Below are 22,412 nucleotides of genomic sequence, written 5' to 3' on the forward strand. Positions count from 1 at the left end.
CGATTCAATTGCACCCTATGACGTCATTTTCGGTCATGATAATTTCCCCGCCATATTTAATTTTCCAAAAAACCTACTTTTGCGAACTCGTCCTAGACGGTTTGTCCGATTTGCACGAAAATTGAACCAGATCATCTTCAGACCATGCTGACAAAAAATCTTGCAAATCAAGTTGATTTGTCAAATCGTTTTTGATAAATGCGCACACAAATTTTGCTTAGCGGTTGCAAAAACACTCAAAAGGCAATATCTCCGCAACGCTTTATCGTATTCAAACCAATCTTGGTATATGTCATCACAAGCATGACCTGAGGCAACATGCAGCATTTCGGCAAAGCGCCACCTACTGGTCCGGAGATACAAAAAATGGCTATTTTTGCTTATGACTTTTGAACCGTTTGTCCAAAAATCATAAAAGGTGTCTCGTTAGATTCAGGACGGCATGCCAATATTTACCATATTGACCATTTTGGCTGTCAGCCATTTTGAATTTTGTCAAAAAATGCTACATTTTACGAATGCATTAGTGTATCGTTACGAAACTCAGTGTGTGTCTTCCGCACCATGCTTTGAAGGTACTCAAAAAGTTCTGGGGCAGTGCCTCCTTGTGGTCAAAGGTTATAACAAAATTTACAAAAATGCTAATAACTTTTGATTAAATTAACCTAGTTTAATGAAACTGGCCATAATACATTCCTTGGCTCAGGCCGAGAACATGGATACCCATTTTGCCATATTTGGCAAACCTTCTTGTCTTCCATCTTGTTATTTGCTAAAAACCTACTTTTTTTAACTCGTCCTAGACCGTTTGTCTGATTTCCACCAAAATGAAATATCATCTTCAGACTGTGCCGACAAAATGTTAGGGATTTTGCGTCGACAGATGAAACAGTTTTTGTAAACTGCAGTGACGAAGTTGAGGCATGATGCCAAAATGACTCTTGAGGCTGTATCTCTGCAATGCTTTGACATATTGGCATCAAACTTTGCATGTGTCATTGTTCCCTTATTCTGACCACACCACATCAATTTCGTATCTGTGCCACCTATTGGTCAAAAGTGATAAACTATTAACTTACATTATCAGTGACTCAATATATGATATTTCAGCCATTTTGCCTAATCTTCTTAAACTGTATAATTGTTCATTGTTGCAGTTGGTCTGACACTCTCAGACTACAATGCATTTTCAGCCTTTTGCTTAAAATCATCTTAAAACGTGATTAATTGCTCATTGCTCCAGTTGATCTGACACTGCCAGCCATTTTGGCATATCTTGTATGCCAAAATGGCACCTATTGAAACCGTTCCCGTTCCTATTATTATTATTATTCATCTTCTTCTTCTTCTTCTTCTTCTTCTTCTTCCGCCACGAAGTCTATGGCAGCCCATAGAACCGTATGGTAAAAAGTTGTGAAATTTGGCACACTAATAGAGGACAGTCTGAAATGTCACCGTAGCAAATTTGGAGTCTCAAACTCAATCCCTCTAGCGCCACCATCAGTCCAAAATTTGACTCATGTTTATGCTAATAACTTTTGAACCATAAGGGCTAGAAACAATAATTTCCCCGCCATTTTTAATTTTCCAAAAAACCTACTTTTACGAACTCGTCCTAGACGGTTTGTCCGATTTGCACGAAAATTTAACCAGATCATCTTCAGACCATGTTGACAAAAAATCTTGCAAATCAAGTTGATTTGTCAAATCATTTGCGATAAACGCGCAAACAAATTTTACGTAGCGGTTGCAAAAGCACTCTTAAGGCAATATCTCTGCAATGCTTTATCGTATTCAAACCAAACTTGGTACATGTCATCACAAGCATGACTTGAGGCAACATGCAGCGTTTCGGCGCAGCGCCACCTACTGGTCCGGAGATACAAAAAAATGGCTATTTTTGCTTATAATTTTTGAACTGTTTGTCCAAAAATCATGTCTTCCGCACCATGCTTTGAAGGTACTCAAAACGTTTTGGGGCAGTGCCACCTTGTGGTCAGAGGTTATAACAAAATTTACAAACATGCTAATAACTTTTGATTAAATTAGCCTAGTTTAATGAAACTGGTCATAATACAGTCATTGGCTCATGCCGAGAACAGAGATACTAATTTTTCCATATTTGGTCAAACATCCTGTCCTCAATGTTCTTATTTGATCAAAACCTACTTTTTCAAACTCATCCTAGACCGTTTGTCCAATTTCCACCAAAATCGAATCGTATCATCTTCAGACTGTGTCAACAAAAAGTTAGGGATTTTGCATCAATAGATGAAACCGTTTTTGTAAACCGCAGTGACGAAGTTGAGCCATTATGCCAAAATGACTCTTGAGGCTGTATCTCTGCAATGCTTTGACATATTGGCATCAAACTTTGCATGTGTCATTGTTCCCTTATTCTGACCACACCACATCAATTTCGTATCTGTGCCACCTATTGGTCAAAAGTGATAAACCATTAACTTACATTATCAGTGACTCAATATATGAAGAGTTTCGTTGCAAAACGAGATATATCCATTTTGAGAAATGTTGGTTATTTGACATTATTATTTAAGACATCAACAGTCAAGTTCATTCACAATTTTTTGTACATTAAACTATTACTTGAGCTCAGTGAAGGCCGGGACACAATATTCTTCAAATCCAGGATATTTTTTATTTAATTTTATGTCCATAAATAAGTCAAAAACCATGCCAAAATGCAACATATTTATCTTAACATTGTCAAACATCTTAAATTGGTTAAAAAAACAATACATCATAAATATATGGAATAGTATATACAAAGATTGATTAATAATAATACGATTCCGAGTTAGTTTTGGTCAGAACATACACAACATAACGTTTTTTTTTTTTTTTTTTGCAAAACGCTATATATCCACCTTAGGCTATATTCTACTACTGTAATACCATTAAGAAAAGCTAGTGAATCAATGTTTTGTGTGTGTGTGTGTGTGTGTGTGTGTGTGTGTGTGTGTGTGTGTGTGTGTGTGTGTGTGTGTGTGTGTGTGTGTGTGTGTGTGTGTGTGTGTGTGTGTGTGTGTGTGTGTGTGTGTGTCGGCATGACAGACCAACATTACTCGCAGTCGCACGATGACAACAATTAATCTTTGGATGTTTTCCCTCCCCTGAATGCCTTGCCCGTTTGTCTTCTCCCTTTGATGATTTTCTTAAGATGCCTTCCTCTTTCTCCCAACAGCAGCTGGAATGACCGGCTCCAATCCGTCATCGAAATCCATAACGTTAGCTTGACTCTGAAGCTTTGATTCTCTGACTGACAGACAGCTGTTGATCAGTGACGTAGCCTACGTGACTGACAGCTCGCCTACAGTATAAACTGGTAAACGTTTTTTAGTTAGCCTATTGAATCCTCTTTTTAAAAATATGTTTTTTTGTTTTGATATTATCGTTAAATCACTGAGCAAACTCGGAGCACTTCACCGGCGGTGACTCTCTCCTCGCGTGACATCCTGAGCTTGCGCGGCATCCTGAACGTTCTATATCGCACTTTGTAAAGAAACTGGGCTGGCGGATATCGCGTTTTGTGAAAAAATACATTTTGTAGTTGGCTTAATGTACATTTTCAAATCTTATTAATGGCAGCAATTCACACAGATTAAGGTACATCTAAATAGTGATTTCCAATAATAAAATCCAAATGTCAAAAAATGGCGTTTATCGCGTTTTGCAACCAAACTCTTCATATGATATTTCAGCCATTTTGCCTAATCTTCTTAAACTGTATAATTGTTAATTGTTGCAGTTGGTCTGACACTCTCAGACTACAATGCATTTTCAGCCTTTTGCTTAAAATCATCTTAAAACGTGATTAATTGCTCATTGCTCCAGTTGATCTGACACTGCCAGCCATTTTGGCATGTCTTGTCTTCTTCTTTGCGCTTGGCCCCGGTATTGCTGCTTGCAGCTATATTTCATCTTCTTCTTCTTCTTCCGCCACGAAGTCTATGGCAGCCCATAGAACCGTATGGTAAAAAGTTATGAAATTCGGCACACTTATAGAAGACGGTCTCAAGTGTCTCCATAGCAAGTTTGGAGTCTCTAACTCAATCCCTCTAGCGCCACCATCAGTCCAAAATTGCACTCATGTTTATGCTAATAACTTTTGAACCATAAGGGCTAGAAACAAAATTCTTTTTTCCTCTGATTCCTTGGCTCAAGACAATTCGATTGCACCCTATGACGTCATTTTCCGTCATAAAAATTTTCCCGCCATTTTTAATTAACCGAAAAACCTACTTTTACGAACTCGTCCTAGACGGTTCAACCGATTTGCGCGAAAATTGACCCAGATCATCTTCAGACCATGCTGACAAAAAATCTTGCAAATCAAGTTGATTCGTCAAATCCTTTTCGATAAACGTGCAAACAAATTTTACGTAGCAGTTGCAAAAACACACTTAAGGCAATATCTCCGCACCGCTTTATCGTGTTCAAACCAAACTTGGTACATGTCATCACAAGCATGACATGAGGCAACATGCAGTGTTTCGGCGCAGCGCCACCTACTGGTCCGGAGATATGAAAAATGGCTATTTTTGCTTATAACTTTTGAACCGTTTGTCCAAAAATCATAAAAGTGGCCTCGTTAGATTCAAGAAGGCATGCCGAGTCGTCTGATATTCAATTTTACCAAATCGGCCATTTTGGCTGTCGGCCATTTTGAATTATGTGCTAAAATACTATATTTTACAAACTCATTATTCTATCGTTACGAAACTTGGTATGTGTCTTCTGCACCATGCTTTGAAGGTACTCAAAAAGTTTTGGGGCAGTGCCACCTTGTGGTCAAAGGTTATAACAAAATTTACAAAAATGCTAATAACTTTTGATTAAATTAGCTTAGTTAAATGAAACTGGTCGTAATACATTCATTGGCTCATGCCGATTTAATTGCACCCTATGAAGTCATTTTCGGTCATGATAATTTCCCCGCCATTTTTAATTTTCCAAAAAACCTACTTTTACGAACTCGTCCTAGACGGTTTGTCCGATTTGCACGAAAATTGAACCAGATCATCTTCAGACCATGCTGACAAAAAATCTTGCAAATCAAGTTGATTTGTCAAATTGTTTTTGATAAACGCGCACACAAATTTTGCGTAGCGGTTGCAAAAACACTCATAAGGCTATATCTCCGCAACGCTTTATCGTATTCAAACCAATCTTGGTACATGTCATCACAAGCATGACTTGAGGCAACATGCAGCATTTCGGCACAGCACCACCTACTGGTCCGGAGATACAAAAAATGGCTATTTTTGCTTATGACTTTTGAACCGTTTGTCCAAAAATCATAAAAGGTGTTTCGTTAGATTCAGGACGGCATGCCGAGTCGTCTGATATTCAATTTTACCATATCGGCCATTTTGGCTGTCGGCCATTTTGAATTTTGTCAAAAAATGCTATATTTTACAAAGGCATTAGTCTATCGTTACGAAACTTGGTATGTGTCTTCCGCACCATGCTTTGAAGGTACTCAAAAAGTTTTGGGGTAGTGCCACCTTGTGGTCAAAGGTTATAACAAAATTTACAAAAATGCTAATAACTTTTGATTAAATTAGCCTAGTTTGATGAAACTGGTCATAATACATGTATTGGCTCATGCCGAGGACATAGATACTAATTTTGCCATATTTGGTCAAACATCCTGTCCTCATTGTTCTTATTTGATCAAAATCTACTTTTTCAAACTCATCCTAGACCGTTTGTCCGATTTCCACCAAAATCAAATCGTATCATCTTCAGACTGTATCAACAAAAAGTTAGGGATTTTGCATCAATAGATGAAACCGTTTTTGTAAACCGCAGCGACGAATTTGAGGCATGATGCCAAAATGACTCTTGAGGCTGTATCTCTGCAATGCTTTGACATATTGGTATCAAACTTTGCATGTGTCATTGTTCCCTTATTTTGACCACGCCATATTTATTTCGTAACTGCGCCACCTATTGGTCAAAAGTGATAAACCATCAACTTATATTATTAGTGACTCTATATATGATATTTCAGCCATTTTGCCTAATCTTCTTAAACTGTATAATTGTTAATTGTTGCAGTTGGTCTGACACTCTCAGACTACAATGCATTTTTCAGCCTTTTGCCTAAAATCATCTTAAAACGTGATTAATTGCTCATTGCTCCAGTTGATCTGACACTGCCAGCCATTTTGGCATGTCTTGTCTTCTTCTTTGCGCTTGGCCCCGGTATTGCTGCTTGCAGCTATATTTACATTTAGAATAGTCATTCTATGTAGATGAGTTTATTCAGAGTCTATGTTTACTTGTTTTGAGAGCGCTACATTGCTATCATAATAATAAAATAAAAAACATTGCCAGCTTATTATTAGGTCAAATGGGGTGAATTCACTAAAGAATCCACCACTTTTACACAGTATTTCATTTTCAACACAAACACCTGCATCTTATTCTCTAACCACCACCCACAATCAACTTTAACCAGGTGCAATGTGCGCACTAAACTGGTATTAAAGCCATTGTCATGCTTTTCAGCATAAACACCTGTTTTTATCATTTCAATTGGGTTCATTATAGATTATTCACAGATTTGCAAAAAAATATCAGAATCTCACGTAAATTTGAAGTGTTTTCTATTGATCAGTCTCAGTAAAATAGGACTGCAAAATAAGAAACTGCCCCACTCAAATTGCGTTCAGCACAATTTGTGACGTTTGCATGCTCCCTAATCAGATGCTAAAACAACAGAGAGCATGCAACGGGTGCCATTCATTAAACCATTTTAGTAAACCAACTACATTTAATTATACCTTTAACTGTACTTGTGTGGTATGCATCATATATATGTGTACGGGAGATAATATAAATACCCCCCCCCCCCCCCCCCTCCCCAGAGTAAGTGACAGAACAATTTAATTTGAAGTACAAATGGAAACCAGCAGATGCTCAGACTCTTACAAGCAGTCGTTATCTCCTCTTTACCGTTCTCCAGCTCATTGAAAACCAATGAATTCTTCGCCCTCACACACACACACACCCACCCACACAGATGCCATTCTCCCATACCTCCTCCCATACCTCCTCATCTTTCCTGTGAAGGCACTAGAGGCTGGTTCTCTGAGGAGTGCTTAAAATCCTGAGAGATGGAAAGCGGACTGAGCATGCATTGAGCTCTCAGCCCATTCAATCTGTGGGTTATAATGGTTTTCACAAACATCAGAAATCCTCTCATCTCTAAACATCAAGCTCTATTCAAATCCCTGCCAGACTATGAAACGCCTCCCCGTAAAATGCTGCGGCATTCATTGTCTCCCTCTCAGTCACTTATAGCACTTCATGCCCCTCAAAAACATCATCTATACCATCAAATAATCAAAACGGAGCGCTCGCTCTCTCTTCTTTTCACGTCACCTTTTTATATACAAATACCAAGAATTCAAGTCTGTGGGATTCACCTATCCATTCGCATTCAATGATAGTTAATTCAGTGGCTTTTTTTGTTCAGTTTATATTAATTCTGAGTTTAGCTTTTAATAGCGTTTAACTTTACCTGCTCAAATGTAAACAAACAAATACATAAGGAAACGCGCACATGAAAATGTAATTTAAATAATCACATACTAATAATAATAATAATAATAATAATGCTAGACCTTAATGAGTGGGTGTCATAAGGGTCTAGCACTGTGATTATTTTAATTATTATATAGTCATGTAATAAATCGGTCTGTAATTATGTCAGACATTTTATAAGCGACAGTAAAAAAAAATCAGACCTGTTCAGTTCATACCGTCAACAGTACAATAAAGCAAAACATCTGCTATCTAAAATAGGAAAGAAGTCAATAATTAATAATGCACGTCAAGAAGCAAATGAAAATACAATAGTTAAATAATCACAATAATGTCCAAAGACACCCACTCCATGTAATGAGTCAGATTGGAATTACATCAGCCACTTTAAAAGTTAAGGATGGTGCAACAAATGTTTCCTCATTTTTCCGGCAACATGTATTTTTGCTTTGCAATCACAGCTACATGTGGGTAGTTTATAATGTAATGTGCCTTTTGAAATGAGTGTCAAGCATTCTGTGCACCTGCATTTGCCTACTCTAGAAACAATGTACTGTGATGTTGGGGACAGGTGAGAGGACGATTCAGCCCACAGATGACGGCATCACTGAGAAAAATGGTTTGTGCGGTTAGTTAAACAACTTAGGGCCCTATCATACAATTGGCGACCATTTTTCCTGTCGTTAAACTAGCAAAAGTGGATTCGGACACGCCCTAAGTGCACCTGTGCCGTGTGCTTTAGACCATGCGCTTAGATTGTTAAAATAGGGCCCTTTATCTCACATTGAGGTCTTTGGTGTTGTATCTAAGAATGATCTATATCTATTGACAAACACTTTTTAATTTTAATTTAATAAAAAAAATATTTTTAATTAATTTAAAATCTTTACATTTAAAGAGATTCTCAGACATTCTCAGACATTGCTCCTGCCCTCCAATGCAGTTTGAAGAACAATTTTATTCATTGAATTGTGGGACTCAACAAAAGGTTTTCCAAAACTTTGAGTAAGATAAAAGTGTGCGCTATTCCTAGTTTTGAAATGCAGTTATATTAACTACTAAACTATTTTTACAAAACCCACAATAGGAGCGATACAAATCTCTTTAAATTTGGTTTGTGCACACAGACACAAGGGCCCTTGTTCACATTTCCAAATGCTTGAAGCGGCCTTTCTGCTATAGATGAGAGCCTCTCTATTCAACAGGTCCCTCAACAGTCTCTGATTGATCCTAATTTAGAGAAAACCAACTCTAGCAGGCATATTCATGATTATTTTATGAGTTATTTTGTTTTATGTTTGTTATGCATCAGCTGTTTAATTACAGTCTCTTTCTAAATTCTATTTATATATACAAACTATATATGGATATTTAGACTGTATATGTCTGATCTTCCCTTTGGCATCACTAAAAAGGGTGTTTGTTTATATTCCTTGATCTTATGAAAGTGCGCCTCAGAGATGAACCAGGCCGGCACAAAAGTGGTGATAAACAGGCATCATGAACCCACTCTGTTTCTTCTAAGCATGTCCTGTTCAGTGTAAAGGCTGATAGGCTGTCGTCCAACTATATACTGTACAGCACAGCTGAGATAATCTGCTCAAAAAGGATTTTCCACTGCAGTGCCTGTGCATTGCTCCTTAATTCCAGTTTGCATGTACAGTATATTTCTGTTCATATTAAAGGGGTCATGAATTGAGAAATCAACTTTTCATTCAGCCTTTGATATATAAAAGTTCATCGTGATATAAGAATATCCTGTAAGTTTCGGAGCTGAAAACTTCCTTGTTAGTCAAAGAAAAGCTTTTATAGACACCAGGCCCAGCTAACGCGCAATCTCAGAATGTGCCAGGCTGTGACGTCTGAGTGTGGTGAAACACCGCCTCAACAGAAGAAGAATGCCTGATTCTGTAGCCCCGCCCACCGATTATAGGCTTTTTCGAACTTCCAAGCAATAAACATGCTGCATAAGCTTCATTCGGATTCCAATATAATGAATGCATGGATGAACTTTATTTTTAATGAATATCCAGCTCACGTGTGGAAGACATTGCGCGTTTGTTCCTTAATTTCACCTCGGATTCGTTTGTAAACAAGAGACTGGCTTTGCAGACAGGATGAGATTACATGAATGAATGAATGAATGAAGCAACACACTAATGTGAGTTAAAAAAATTTTTTTTATTTTTTTTTATTAATATGTGACAGTATTGCATTGTTACAGATCGTTTGATATCTATTGATTATGTGTACGTGTCTAACTGAACATAACTTAGCACGCTGTCACAGGGCTCACAAAGCCCAATGTCGAGGGGCTATTCGTTTTCCAGACAGGCTACCGAAATGTATCACTGGCCTGGCGACGGGCTTAAATAGGGAAATAACATTCCTTTCTTGATGTGCATTGTTCTATTTATGTTCTATGTGTGATATTTGAAGGAAAAATACAATCACAGAAGTTTTGATCATGCTTTGATTTGTCTGACACTGCAGTGAGGTGTATGTGTTTGTGATGCACGGTTCGCTGTTATATCCACTGATCAGGCGGGCCAAGTAATAAAAAAATAACATTCCAATGAAGGGTGGATGAGAGATAAATCATTGTGTTTGTTTAATAAAGACGTTTTGCGAGCCTGGTGGGACAGATCATTCCGATTGCTGTTTCCCACACGCTTTCAAAACAATCCCCTCACGTGTACTCACGGGGGAGCAGAAGCTCATTATAATATGCAAAGCTTATCCAATCATAGCAGTGGGTGTTTTCTTCCAAGTCTTCAGTGCTGCACGCCCATAAAAACCGAGCATTCCAGGAGAGAGCCTCAAAATCAGGGTAGAAAATAGCCTATTACTTATTCTGAATGTAAAAACCACGCAAACGTCATAAGTTGACCTCAGTTAATTCTGAGGACAAATCTTAATGCTACACATATGTTTGCATTGTAGAGAATTGTTCTTGTATCTTTTGTGCAGGGTTATTTTCTATTCGAACATGACCGTGGCACAAACAAGGTGCATTTAGAAATTGTTTACTGACTCTTGTCAGAGACTTGAGACTTGAACCCTATAGAACACCTGAACCTGCAAGCTATCACCATCATGTCAGCATGACCCCCACTTTCCGAATGGGAGCAAATCCATGCATTCATGTTCTTTAACCCTAACCCATCTAGTGGAAAGGAAGCCGTTATAGCAGTAAAGGGAGTGATCAATGCTATGTACCATGCTTTTGAAAGTTTATGTAGGCTAATCATGTTCTTTTGGTGACTTTTTTAGCCGTCATTTAATTTTTTTTGCTTCTTTTCAGCTTATCTAAAATTTTGTCAGGTTTACAGTTAACACAAGAAATAAAAACATTTAATCGATTAACCCTCTGGGGTACTTCGGGTCAAAAACACAATTAGCTTTTGGAATGGCACGCGTTAATTTGTGTGTGTGCGTGTGTTTTTGTGTGTATAAGTGTATGTGTGTGTGTGTGTGAGTTTTTTGTCTGTTTTGCACTCTTGATGTTTTAGAGATTCACCCCTTCACTGTTGAGTCATTTTTTTCTGGATCCTGGCTGATTTGTAGATTGAATGCACAAAAAAACTCATATTTTTGCCAATTTCCCATAAATTTCCTATGGGGGTCATTTTTGACCCGAAGGTCCTGAGTGTGACTGTTTTTTTTTACGACCACTTAGACTTTTCAAATCCTGTCCCCAATTTCTTTGGGTGTTCATATACCAATTACCAATAAAGTCACCACGTTTCTGACCATTCCGATGAAGATACGATTTTTTATTTTTTTAAATATAAAACGCAAGATCCACTATAGTGGTAAAAATGTGCTATTGCATGATAAAAATGCTCAATGTGTCCACCTGATGGCACCAATCTCATTTAAATTAAATTAAATAATATAATAATAATAAAAATTGCTTTCTTGAGGCCTAGGCTTGACTCTAAAATTAGATACAGCTTTAAAAAAAATATATAATTTTTGTATTATATTCATTGGGAAAAAATGGGTCATAATTATTGCATAAATGTTAATAATAAATCATAAAAGTATCTCAAAACACCAAAAAATAAAAGAAAAAATATTATTGAACAAAAATATATTTCATTGATTTTACTCAAATCTTTTTTATCTTAATCCCGCCCTCCGGGTCATTTTTGATCCGAAGGTCTGAGTGTGACCCATAAATGAAGTACCCCAGAGGGTTAAGACAATTCAACTTAAATTCATATTAATTCAGGTTTTTAAAAGTGGACCCATGTTTGACATTGGTGTGTGTCTTTACATTTACATCTAAACATTTGGAAGACACTTATCCTAAGTGACATTGCATTCAAGGTATTTTTTATCAATCAATAATTTACACTGTAAAAACCTCTGGGTTTAAAACAACAACTGTAGGACAGAACACATATCGGGTTCATTTAACCAATCATTTAATTGGGTTTTTTATTTAACCCAGCATAATGGTTTGATTCTTTTTTACTATAATACTAGCTTCTTCTTTTTTTTTCTTCATACAAGAATTAATGTTTATGAATTAACTTAAAGGGTTAGTTCACCCCAAAATGAAAATTCTGTCATTAATTACTTACCCTCATGCACGACATGAAGCTTCGAAGCGTTATGAATCAATGAGCCGAATCATGATTTGGATCGCGTGTCAAACCGCCAAACTGCTGAAATTTGGCGATTCGACTCGCTGATTCATAACGCTTCGAAGCTTCATGATGCCTTGTTTTGAAATCGTCATCACTATGTAAGTCGTTATTTAGGGTTTTTTTGCGCACAAAAACTATTCTCGCCGATTTATAAAGTTATTTTAGAACCACTGTAGTGAGATGGACTTTGTAACGACGTCTTTAGTACCTTTTAAGGGTCTTGAGAGTGAACCGTGCCATTGTGCCAATGGAGGCCTTTCAGAGCCATCAGATTTCAACTAAAATATCTTAATTTCTGTTCCGAAGATAAACGGAGGTCTTACGGGTGTCGAATGACATGAGGGTAAGTAATTAATGACAGAATTTTCATTTTTGGGTGAACTAACCCTTGAAATCCTCTAAACTTTTTTTAAAATACTCCACACAACCACTGGTTTACATAATTCCTTTATTTACGTTCATATTATCCAGTGTAGCATACACTATATTGCCAACTGTTATGGGACATCTGCCTTTACATGCACATGAACTTTAATGACATCCCATTTTTAATCAGAAGGGTTTAATGTGGAGTTGGCCCACCCTTTGCAGCTATAACAGCTTCAACTCTTCTGGGAAGGCTTTCCACAAGGTTTAGGAGTGTGTTTGTGGGAATTTTAACCATTCTTCTAGAAGTGCATTTGTGAGGTCAGGCACTGATGCTGGATGAGAAGGCCTGGCTCAGAGTCTCTGCTCTAATTCATCCCAAAGGCGTTCAATCAGGTTGAGGTCAGGCCTCTGTGCAGGCCAGTCAAGTTCCTTCTCACCAACCTCGCTCATCCATGTCTTTATGGACCTTGCTTTATGCACTGGTGCGCAGACATGTAGGGAACAGGAAGGGGGCATCCCCACAAAGTTGGGAGCATGAAATTGTCCAAAATGTATTGGTATGCTGAAGCATCAAGAGTTCCTTTCACTGGAACTAAGGGGCCAAGCCCAACCCTTGAAAAACAACCCCACACCATAATCCCCCCTCCACCAAACTTTACACTTGGAACAATTCAGTCAGGCAAGTGCAGTTCTCCTGGCAACCGCCTATCAGATTGCCAGACAGAGAAGCCTGATTCGTCACTCCAGAGAACACGTCTCCACTGCTCTAGAGTCCAGTGGCGGCGTGCTTTACATCACTGCATCCGGCGCTTTGTATTGCACTTGATGTAAGGCTTGGATGTAGCTACTGGGCCATGGAAACCCATTCCATTAAGCTTTTTACACACTGTTCTTGAGCTAATCTGAAGGCCACACAAAGTGTTGAGGTCTGTAGCTATTGACTATTTAAGTTGGAGCTCTGTGATTTTTACGTGGCCTACCATTTCGTGGCTGAGCCATGAAAGTGATTGGAACACCTGAATTCAATGATTAGTAGGGGTGTCCCAATACTTTTGGCAATATAGTGTATATCGTTTTTAATACATACTACCTATATTTAAGCTGGTATAAATAATATTAGAAGTAAAAATCAACAATTCAAGTGTAATCAACAAAGTCTCTGTTTTCCCGTTTCCACCGTAACGCCTCTGGATCTTGTGTCGGAGCTTGTATTATGTTCAGCGGGGGATCTTCTAACTTCAGACCGCCTCCCTGGGTTTCACTCGTAGCCGAAATATGCTGTCATAACCTGTCCATAAACAATCAGTGTACAGTTCTGGGAACATATAACAAATAAAAACAAAATTATATTCTGGATCTTTGTGAATAAAGTCATAAAATTTTATGCAAGGCATCAGGCATTTCCATCATGCGAAAAGACCAACGCGACACTCATTTAGATGACTGACATTGCACCCCTATAATGTTGCTTTGCATACAATTAAATGACATAGAGCACAATAATGATTTTATAGATAAAATATAATGTACACAAACCTGTATTTTACTGAAGACATGCACCAATTTGACGGAGCTGCACTGCTCTTTCCTGAAGAGGTCACAAAAAGTCAGTGAATGCCTCGATAAATAACTCAACCCCTGAAAAAACTATTCAGAACTGGGTTCTTACATCTGACCCAGGATCTGGGTAACACAAAAACTACCCAAACACTGGGTTGTTACATCTGACCCAGGAGCTGGGTAACACAAAAAACACCCAAAGACTCAAAAAACAACCCCTAAAAATGACCCATTAGGCTCAACCCAGGATTTGGATAGAAAAAAATAAGCCAAGATTTTTTAGATTGTGGGAATCAAACCCATGACATTGGCATTGCTTGCGTCATGCTGTACTGTATAAGCTACAGGAATGCTCTTCACCATATTATAAGCGATACACGTTCGCTCTAGACAGAGTGTTTGTCTACTCAATTGCTTACTCGAGTCATGACACATAGCAACACTGCTAAAAGTGTTCCTTATATGTTGGACCTTTTATTGAAAGTAGCCTCATGTTGAGGCATGCCATCACAAGCACCCGTAAGAGCTGTACTATATGTGACGTTTGACTTGGGGGAGGCGTGAAAGGGGCGTTTGCAAAATATGCTTTTTTTTGTAATTCTGCTAGGTGCTTCTAGTGTAGCAGAAACTACATGCTTCACCTTTAAGTGCAAGTATTGCTTTTTCAGTCATACAATGTAAAGTGTTATTCAGTTCTATATTGTTAAGGCAGTAGTTTGAAAGTTTTGCCTCTTTGTCGCATCTTCTCTTCTTTACGTGGGTTGTGCATCGGCACGGCTCCTCAGCGTGGATTAATCTAATGTTTTGATGTGCATGTGTGGGTTGTCTGTCAATGCACCAGTGTGGATATTCACTGTACATCGGAATTTCAGTCAGAAGTATATCCAAAACAAGAATTTTCACGGAAAATGTCATCACATGCTTCTGTGACCAAATACCCAATGAACCATTGAAATGTCTAACCTGTCCAGCAGACAAAAGCCATCTGCGTCCTCTGCGTCCGTTTTCAACCCTTTTAAATCATTCACGCCAACTTTTAAAAGCCTTCTTTAGCTGTAGCTTCTCCGCATTTTGAAGTCTTTTACTTTTTACTACTGGTGATTCCCCAGTTGGCAACGATGATTGTCATTTAGAACTTTCAGGATTACAAGCTGCCATCAAGATGACAAGTTTAATTCCAATCCAGCTGCTGTAAGAAGAGGCTACAAGAGATCCGCCACATGCAGCATCCACACATGCAATATATTAACCAGAACTCCTTCTTCATGTATACGGACATGACGTAATGCCGCAAAGGCGAACGGTGGCAAACTCGTATTTCCCACGAAAACCGACCCGACCGATCAAATAAGAAAACATTATTACAAGTTTACCGTTGTGAATCGAGCTAAGGTAAGAAGATAGTTTTGAACAGTGATTAGTTATGTACTTGCTCCGTAATTGATTTTGGATAATTTTAAACCAAAAAAAGTTATGATTGCAGCTTTAAATTTAAACTGTTGTCTGTGTATTGTATGATGGTGTTGTTGCCAGTATGCTGAGAACTATTGCATTCAGGATGATGGGAAATGACAGCCTTCAGCGCTGTTTTCCTCTAATAACACAATGGGTTTGTCAACAAAAGAGGCAGTAAAATGACTGCCAGCTTGTGATAAAGACCTGTTTATTGAATGCTCAGCTCTTTTAGTAGTTTTATACAAGTTGAATACAGGTTTCTGCTAAACAGAGGCAAAACCTAATCTGTCAAATAGCTACTGGCTGTACAATTCAGTCCATGATTATCTGCGACTGAAAATACATCCTAGAATTCATGAATAATGTCCCACGTTTTGCACGGGTACCTAGTTGTTTTTCAAAGAAAGCAGTTTCAGTGAATCGCTTTTCATTTGAAAGGAAGAATAGGCAAAAGCATCCGTCTGTAACTGATAGTCAAGCTGTGCAGCAAACTTTCAACATCTTTAATATTTTATCTGTGTGGCATCTTTAGTTTATAAAACCTCCACCTCTCTTCAATCCATAAATCAGCATCAGCTTCAGGGAAATGACCTTTAAAGCAAAGCCCTGAAACTGAAGCTTGGAAAATGAAGATTCATTTCCTGTCCCTGGAGTTCCTTTCCTGGGGCATAATAATAACCATATTAGGTCTATCAAACTACTCATCCCATCTCAAAAAATCTGGCAGTACCTTGTCAGATATGTGTCAGCGTTTTAAGTAAATTATACTAATTCCCATGCAAATCTTTACTTTTAATCCTGCTGACCGATTTTATCGAGTAGTCCCATGTAAATGGAGTTAATGGGATCATGATAGCACGACAATTTTCCGTAATGGGTCAATGGGTCTGGATTGATGTCGCCGTGATTTTGTTTGTGATGCAATCTAATTTAATGGTGTGAAAGCTAATGCGAGAGCTGATACAGAGAAGTTAATTCCTACGAGGGCTTTTTTGGCCCATTGCTAATGCTGTCTGCTGTGACATTTCATTATTCACTGCTGGCCTTCATCCCGATGCAAACAACCAGAGTTCTGCAGTGACAACTAGATGCATTCTAATCTTACTGCCACCTAAAATAGCCTCTGTGAATCTCAGTGTGGCATTTGAGTGAAAGCACAAAGTTCTGCCTATTAATTTGCCCTATACCTGTAATGTCCACACCTCAATTAGAGCAGCACTGTTAGCAAAATCGCTTGACATCAAGAGATAAATGTGGACAGTATGCAGTCAAAATGGGCAAAGATGAAAGTTTATTTGAGTCCAGTGGGTCTCGCTCTCACTATCTCTCTCTCACACACATAGACAAACACACTTTCTGAGTATAATGACTGGTTTTCATGCACAAGAATGGGCAGCCGGCTGTCTGAGTGTGATACTTGTAATGAAAGCTTCTTGCAGGAGCACATGCCCTTGGTAATATTCCTTCCATTGTACACACCACACAGCCTATGCAAATGAGAGAAGTAACACCCAAATTACTTCTATTTCCTTAAGGAAACTTGCGCTAAAATATATTTTAGCTAAACACAAACTCTGGAATAACAGTATATATATATATATACTAAACTGCAAATAATTTGACCTTTGGCATGTCAATACCTTTTAATCGTTTTACTTTAAGGTCCTGCTTCAGTCACACTGTCTGAGCCTGACATTTTATGTTCATGTCGCAGTCACACTTTTTCAGATACTGAATATTTTATGTATAATCCAGAGGATTTTGTAAAGAGAGCAACTGGGTGGTTGCTGTGCATTGACAATTCTTGCATTGAAACAAGGTAAAGTGCTCCATTTGGCTCACTTGATAAAGTGTCCATGATTTCATCACATTTACATTTACAGCCAATGCAAGTATGGGACTGAATTGTGAAAGCAAATAAAATGGATTTGGCACTGAAAGATTTGATGGAATTGCAGGATGGATTGTTAGTCAATAGTTATGAATTGTTGGCCAGCATTAAAAGCATTCATCCTAAAGACTGTTTAATGTGCTTGATTCTAAAGAAGTAAATCTGTCCGTCTGGCACTAGGTTGATACAGTGAGCAATAGTTGCAGGTAAGCTAGATTATTTGAGTTATATCTATGAATAGTCAGTACCTTTAACTTTTGGATGGACAAATTCTGATCTCAAAGTCTATTTGGGTTATGCAAAATTCAGAACTGAAGGACTTATCGGTTTACATTATTGCAGAATAACTCCCAGCAGGGTGAACATTAGCCATGTAATAAATAACTGTTATATGCGATGACTGCTGCGCCGTTATATGAATTTTATTTAGTTGACAGTTTGGCTTCGCAAGACGAGGTTCCAGCAGATTATCATAAAAGTTTTAGGTGTAAAGGAATGTCCAAAATTAGTGCCCACTGTGAAACTCTCATTTTGGAAAATGGATTTTCATTGAGCAAGTCCAGCATTTGATAGTTATTGTTATTGTAAGTTCTTATATCACACCAACTAGCCTCAGGATCCATTTTCATTCTTTTACATATTTGAACAGCCATTCCAAAATGTCCTGATGGCATTTTAAGGCATTCTAATTAAAAACTCCATATCTAATCAGATCTTTTAATTGGCAAAGCAATATAGAATTACTGCCTGACAAGCTTTCAAATACACTGGGGGGTAAATGTACGCCCTTGTAGGACTTAATCATCTAGTGGGCTCAGCAGTTTCATATGCATATCAATCCAACAGGGGGACAATTAAGGTCGTGGATAATTCATTTTCACCGGTACACTCCAATGCACAATACTATCTGAATGAAGAAATACCTGATGTCTTACGGGATTCAGCAGAGTTGCAGAAATACTGCACACATTTCTGTGATTTCTGCATTGTTCTTTCATCTTCTAAGACAACTCTGCATCTTTGTTTTATAGCACTTCTCTGTGACTTGGTCTCCGAGCTGCTCTGCCTGCACATTAAGCAAAAGGGTCCCTTGGGAATCATGTTTATTGTGGCCGTGGGGAAATTGAGAACTCCAATAAAGATGTCACGTACATTATGATTCCCATTATAATCATCTGTGCCTCTGTATCATGTTACTCAAAGCTATCTCGGCATTCCTTCTGCTCCTTCCTGTCTGAGCAGCTTCTTAACTTGTTAGCGTACTGAAATGCATTTATGGAGTTATTAAACTTTCTTTTTTATCAGGGAAAGGCTGAAGTAAATCTGCAGTATATCCTTAACTGGATTAAGCAAATGCATTGTGATAAGTTCCTTTGGTTATCTATAAAATGGTATAACAAGAAAATCATCATTTATCTCTGTGATATAACTGCGTGTCAGAAATATGCATTTACAAATGCAGGAGAAAAAGTTCTTCAAATGCCAAAACAAATGACATTTGCTTGGCAATTTAAGAACAAACATGCAACTCGATAAGAAATGTTTAATGACTTGAAATAATCACTTGAAGATTGCAGTGTGCTGTTTCATTCAGCTCAAGACAACTACATATGTAAATGCCAGTCTGTATTATTGCGGTCAGCTGTTCCATTGATGTGTGTCAACAGCTTTTGTGGTGTTTTGAGATGAAGGGAAGCTGATAGACTGTTTTTAGCCATAGAATAGAATAGCCAAAACATGTTGCTCTTTACTCTTTCCGATAAAATTGAAGCATGAATCAGAAAACTTTCCTTATGGCAAACTAGCTTGGATAATGATAACTTTGACCCTTTTCCGTTACTGGACAATTTTCTGAACGAAAGCACCGTGCTAAAAGCCAACTTGGGTCGGTTATAGGGACTCGCCTAAGTGACATGCAAATTCAATTCTGTGAGTATTTCCCTGAAAATAAAGCGATGTCTATAACAGAAGAGTGGATTAGAAACCCCTTTACAGAGAAGTCATTGACAGGAATGCCAACTGAACTGGAAGAGTCACTGACTGACATGGCAACAGAAACGGCCCTGAAGCAATGGTTCACTGAGGGAACTGAGCATTGGGAAAACTTCTCCCATTTGCATTGACCTATCTCTGACCAAAGCATTGTCATTCATGAAAGGGAGTCACACTTGCAAAAAGGTTAAAGAGAGAGTTCACCCAAAAATGAAAATTACCCAATGATTTACTCACCCTCAAGCCATCCTAGGTCTATATGACTTTCTTCTTTGAGACAAATACAATCGGAGTTATATTAAAAAATGTCCTGGCTTATAATGTCAGTGAATGGCCTGATTTTGAAGTCCAAAAAAGTGCATCCACCCATCATAAAAGTAATCCATATGGCTCCAGTGGGTTAATAAAGGCCTTCTGAAGCAAAGTGATGCGTTTGTGTAAGAAAAATATCCATATTTAAAACTTTATAAACTAAAATAACTAGCTGCCGACAGACGGCCGTGCACATCGATTTATACCAAAAGAGTGACCTCTGACCTGTGACACTTGACGTATTGATGAACACGGAAGCGCAAGGGAATAGAGTAACAGAGGTTACTTTTTTGGCGCAAGCTAGTTATTTTAGTTTATATAGTTTTAAATATGGATATTTTTCTTACACAAACGCATCGTTTCGCTTCAGAAGGCGTTTATTAACCCCCTGGAGTCGTATGGATTACTTTTTATGATGGATGGATGGATCTGCTTTTTTGGGCTTCAAAATCCGCACCGCCATTCACTGCCATTATAAAGCTTGGAAGAGCAATGATATTTTTCAATATAACTCTGATTGTATTCATCTGAAAGAAGAAAGTCATATACATCTAGGATGGCTTGAAGGTCAATAAATCATAGGATCATTTTAATTTTTGGGTGAACTATCCCTTTAAGAACCGCTGGACTAATGTGTTTTGATTAGTTGTGGTGCAGTGCAAGATCTTGTGAAATACAGCATAATCAATGTGATTTTTTCTGATGTATTTCTGTCGGAAAGTATCTGTTCTAAGACTTTAGATCATTATTATTAATTCACATAAACATTATTTAATATGAATGAAGTTCGGGCCTTTAATTTTTCATCCTTCTGCATCCTACACTAGTCAAAAATTTACGAATACCCCAAAAAGTTGATGTACTGATACTTTATTTGATCTGATTCTGTACCTGATAAGTTTTTTTCTACTATATTTCTATGCTATTTCCTACTGACATTTTGTGCATGTAGACTGTTTTTAAAGTTGATATATTTTTTTCAGAATTTCCACTGTGGATGTACATATTTAAGTTTACAGCAAATACAGTTTCAATTTAGAATGAACTAAGAAAAAGCCATGTTCCCTTTTGAACTTCAGTGTTTGCACATCTCTTTTGTTAGCAATTATGTGCATTGCTGAAACTGCAACCGAACTGTCTCTTCAATTTGTACTAATTAATGTGATCTTTCATGCCATAATTAAATGCGTTTGTGCCTGTCCTTTTTTTCCGCATTTTGTACATGCATTCATATTGACAATTCTCATCTTTATCCATACTTATTTTCCGAGGTCTCACTCTCAATTCCATACAGATCCATAAACTATGTCTCACTGGGCAATTAATAGTGAGAATTTATGAGCTACATCTAATTAAGGAGCAGTAGTAGTGCGTTACGCTCACATCTGATGAATGAATTAGTCTGCTGTGCCAAGTGATGTGAGGCCCTGTCACTGGGAGTACATCATTAAAGAAGCAGAAGAGTTAACAGTACAAAAGTGCATAGCCTCTGGATATGAGAAACGAGAAATTATTAATTGATGCATGTAAGTATTCAGCCTGCTAAGTAACATGTTCCTGGATCAACATCTTTGTTGATCCTGGAACAACATTCCAATCAACCAATCAGATTTGAGTTTACATTTAATGTCAAGTTTAGGCTTACAACCAGGGGCATCTGACTGGGGTAAAATCAGTACTGATTACCAGGGCCCAAAGGGAAGCGAGGACCCTTGAAAAGACTGGAATATATTTTAACATGGAACATGGGGGCCCATCAGGACTGCCTATGCATAGGGCTCACGATCTTGTGCAGCTATCATTTCCCTCTGATTTTAGAGATAATGTATGGGTAATGTTAGGTTTATGAGTAGGGATAGGGTTAGGACATAATTTTAATTAAGAATGTTGTTCCTAGATCAACATACTTTGTCTTACTTTGCAAAATCATGGTGACCGGTAGACACCATATACTAGGGCTGTAACGATTTGACCAAAAATAAAAACTTCGATTAATTGAACATTTGACCTTGATTATGATTAATGAACGATTATTGTGCTTTTTTTTTTTTTGCTTTTTTTTTTTGCCCTCATAAGGTTTTTGAGTAAGTTCACTGATAAGGTTTGTACTGTAAATATTTTCTACAATTAAAGGTGGATTTTTTTTTTCTAATGAAAAAGTGCATTTCTTTGTGATTTTAAAATACTTGAAGGAAACGGTTCACTTTCAGCAGTTATTGTCTATGGGGCAGATTTCTGTTTGTTGTACATCAGATAAAGATAAATTAGCACTGTAGACCTACATTACATTTATCTGAATGCATCAATGAGAGAGTGATTGTTTGTGTGAATTACTCATACCGTCTCTATTCATTATTAAGCTGTGGTTTGTACTTACTGCAAAGGTATTAAGATGTATGCCTATAACGGTTGAGTTTCTAAGCTACTTTAGTGTCTTTACTTTAGTCACAGGACAGCGTTGACACTGCGTTTCTGCCCTCCTCTCTGCGCGCGATCTTCATGTGATGTGCGAGCTTCTGTCTGAGTGTTCGTTTGTCACAATATATCAGGCATTAGTTCAACATAATACACATCTGATGGTCGAAACTCGCTTTAATGTT

This window comes from Gobio gobio (genome assembly GCF_949357685.1).
Source record: "Gobio gobio genome assembly, chromosome: 15".
Lineage (NCBI taxonomy): Eukaryota > Metazoa > Chordata > Actinopteri > Cypriniformes > Gobionidae > Gobio > Gobio gobio.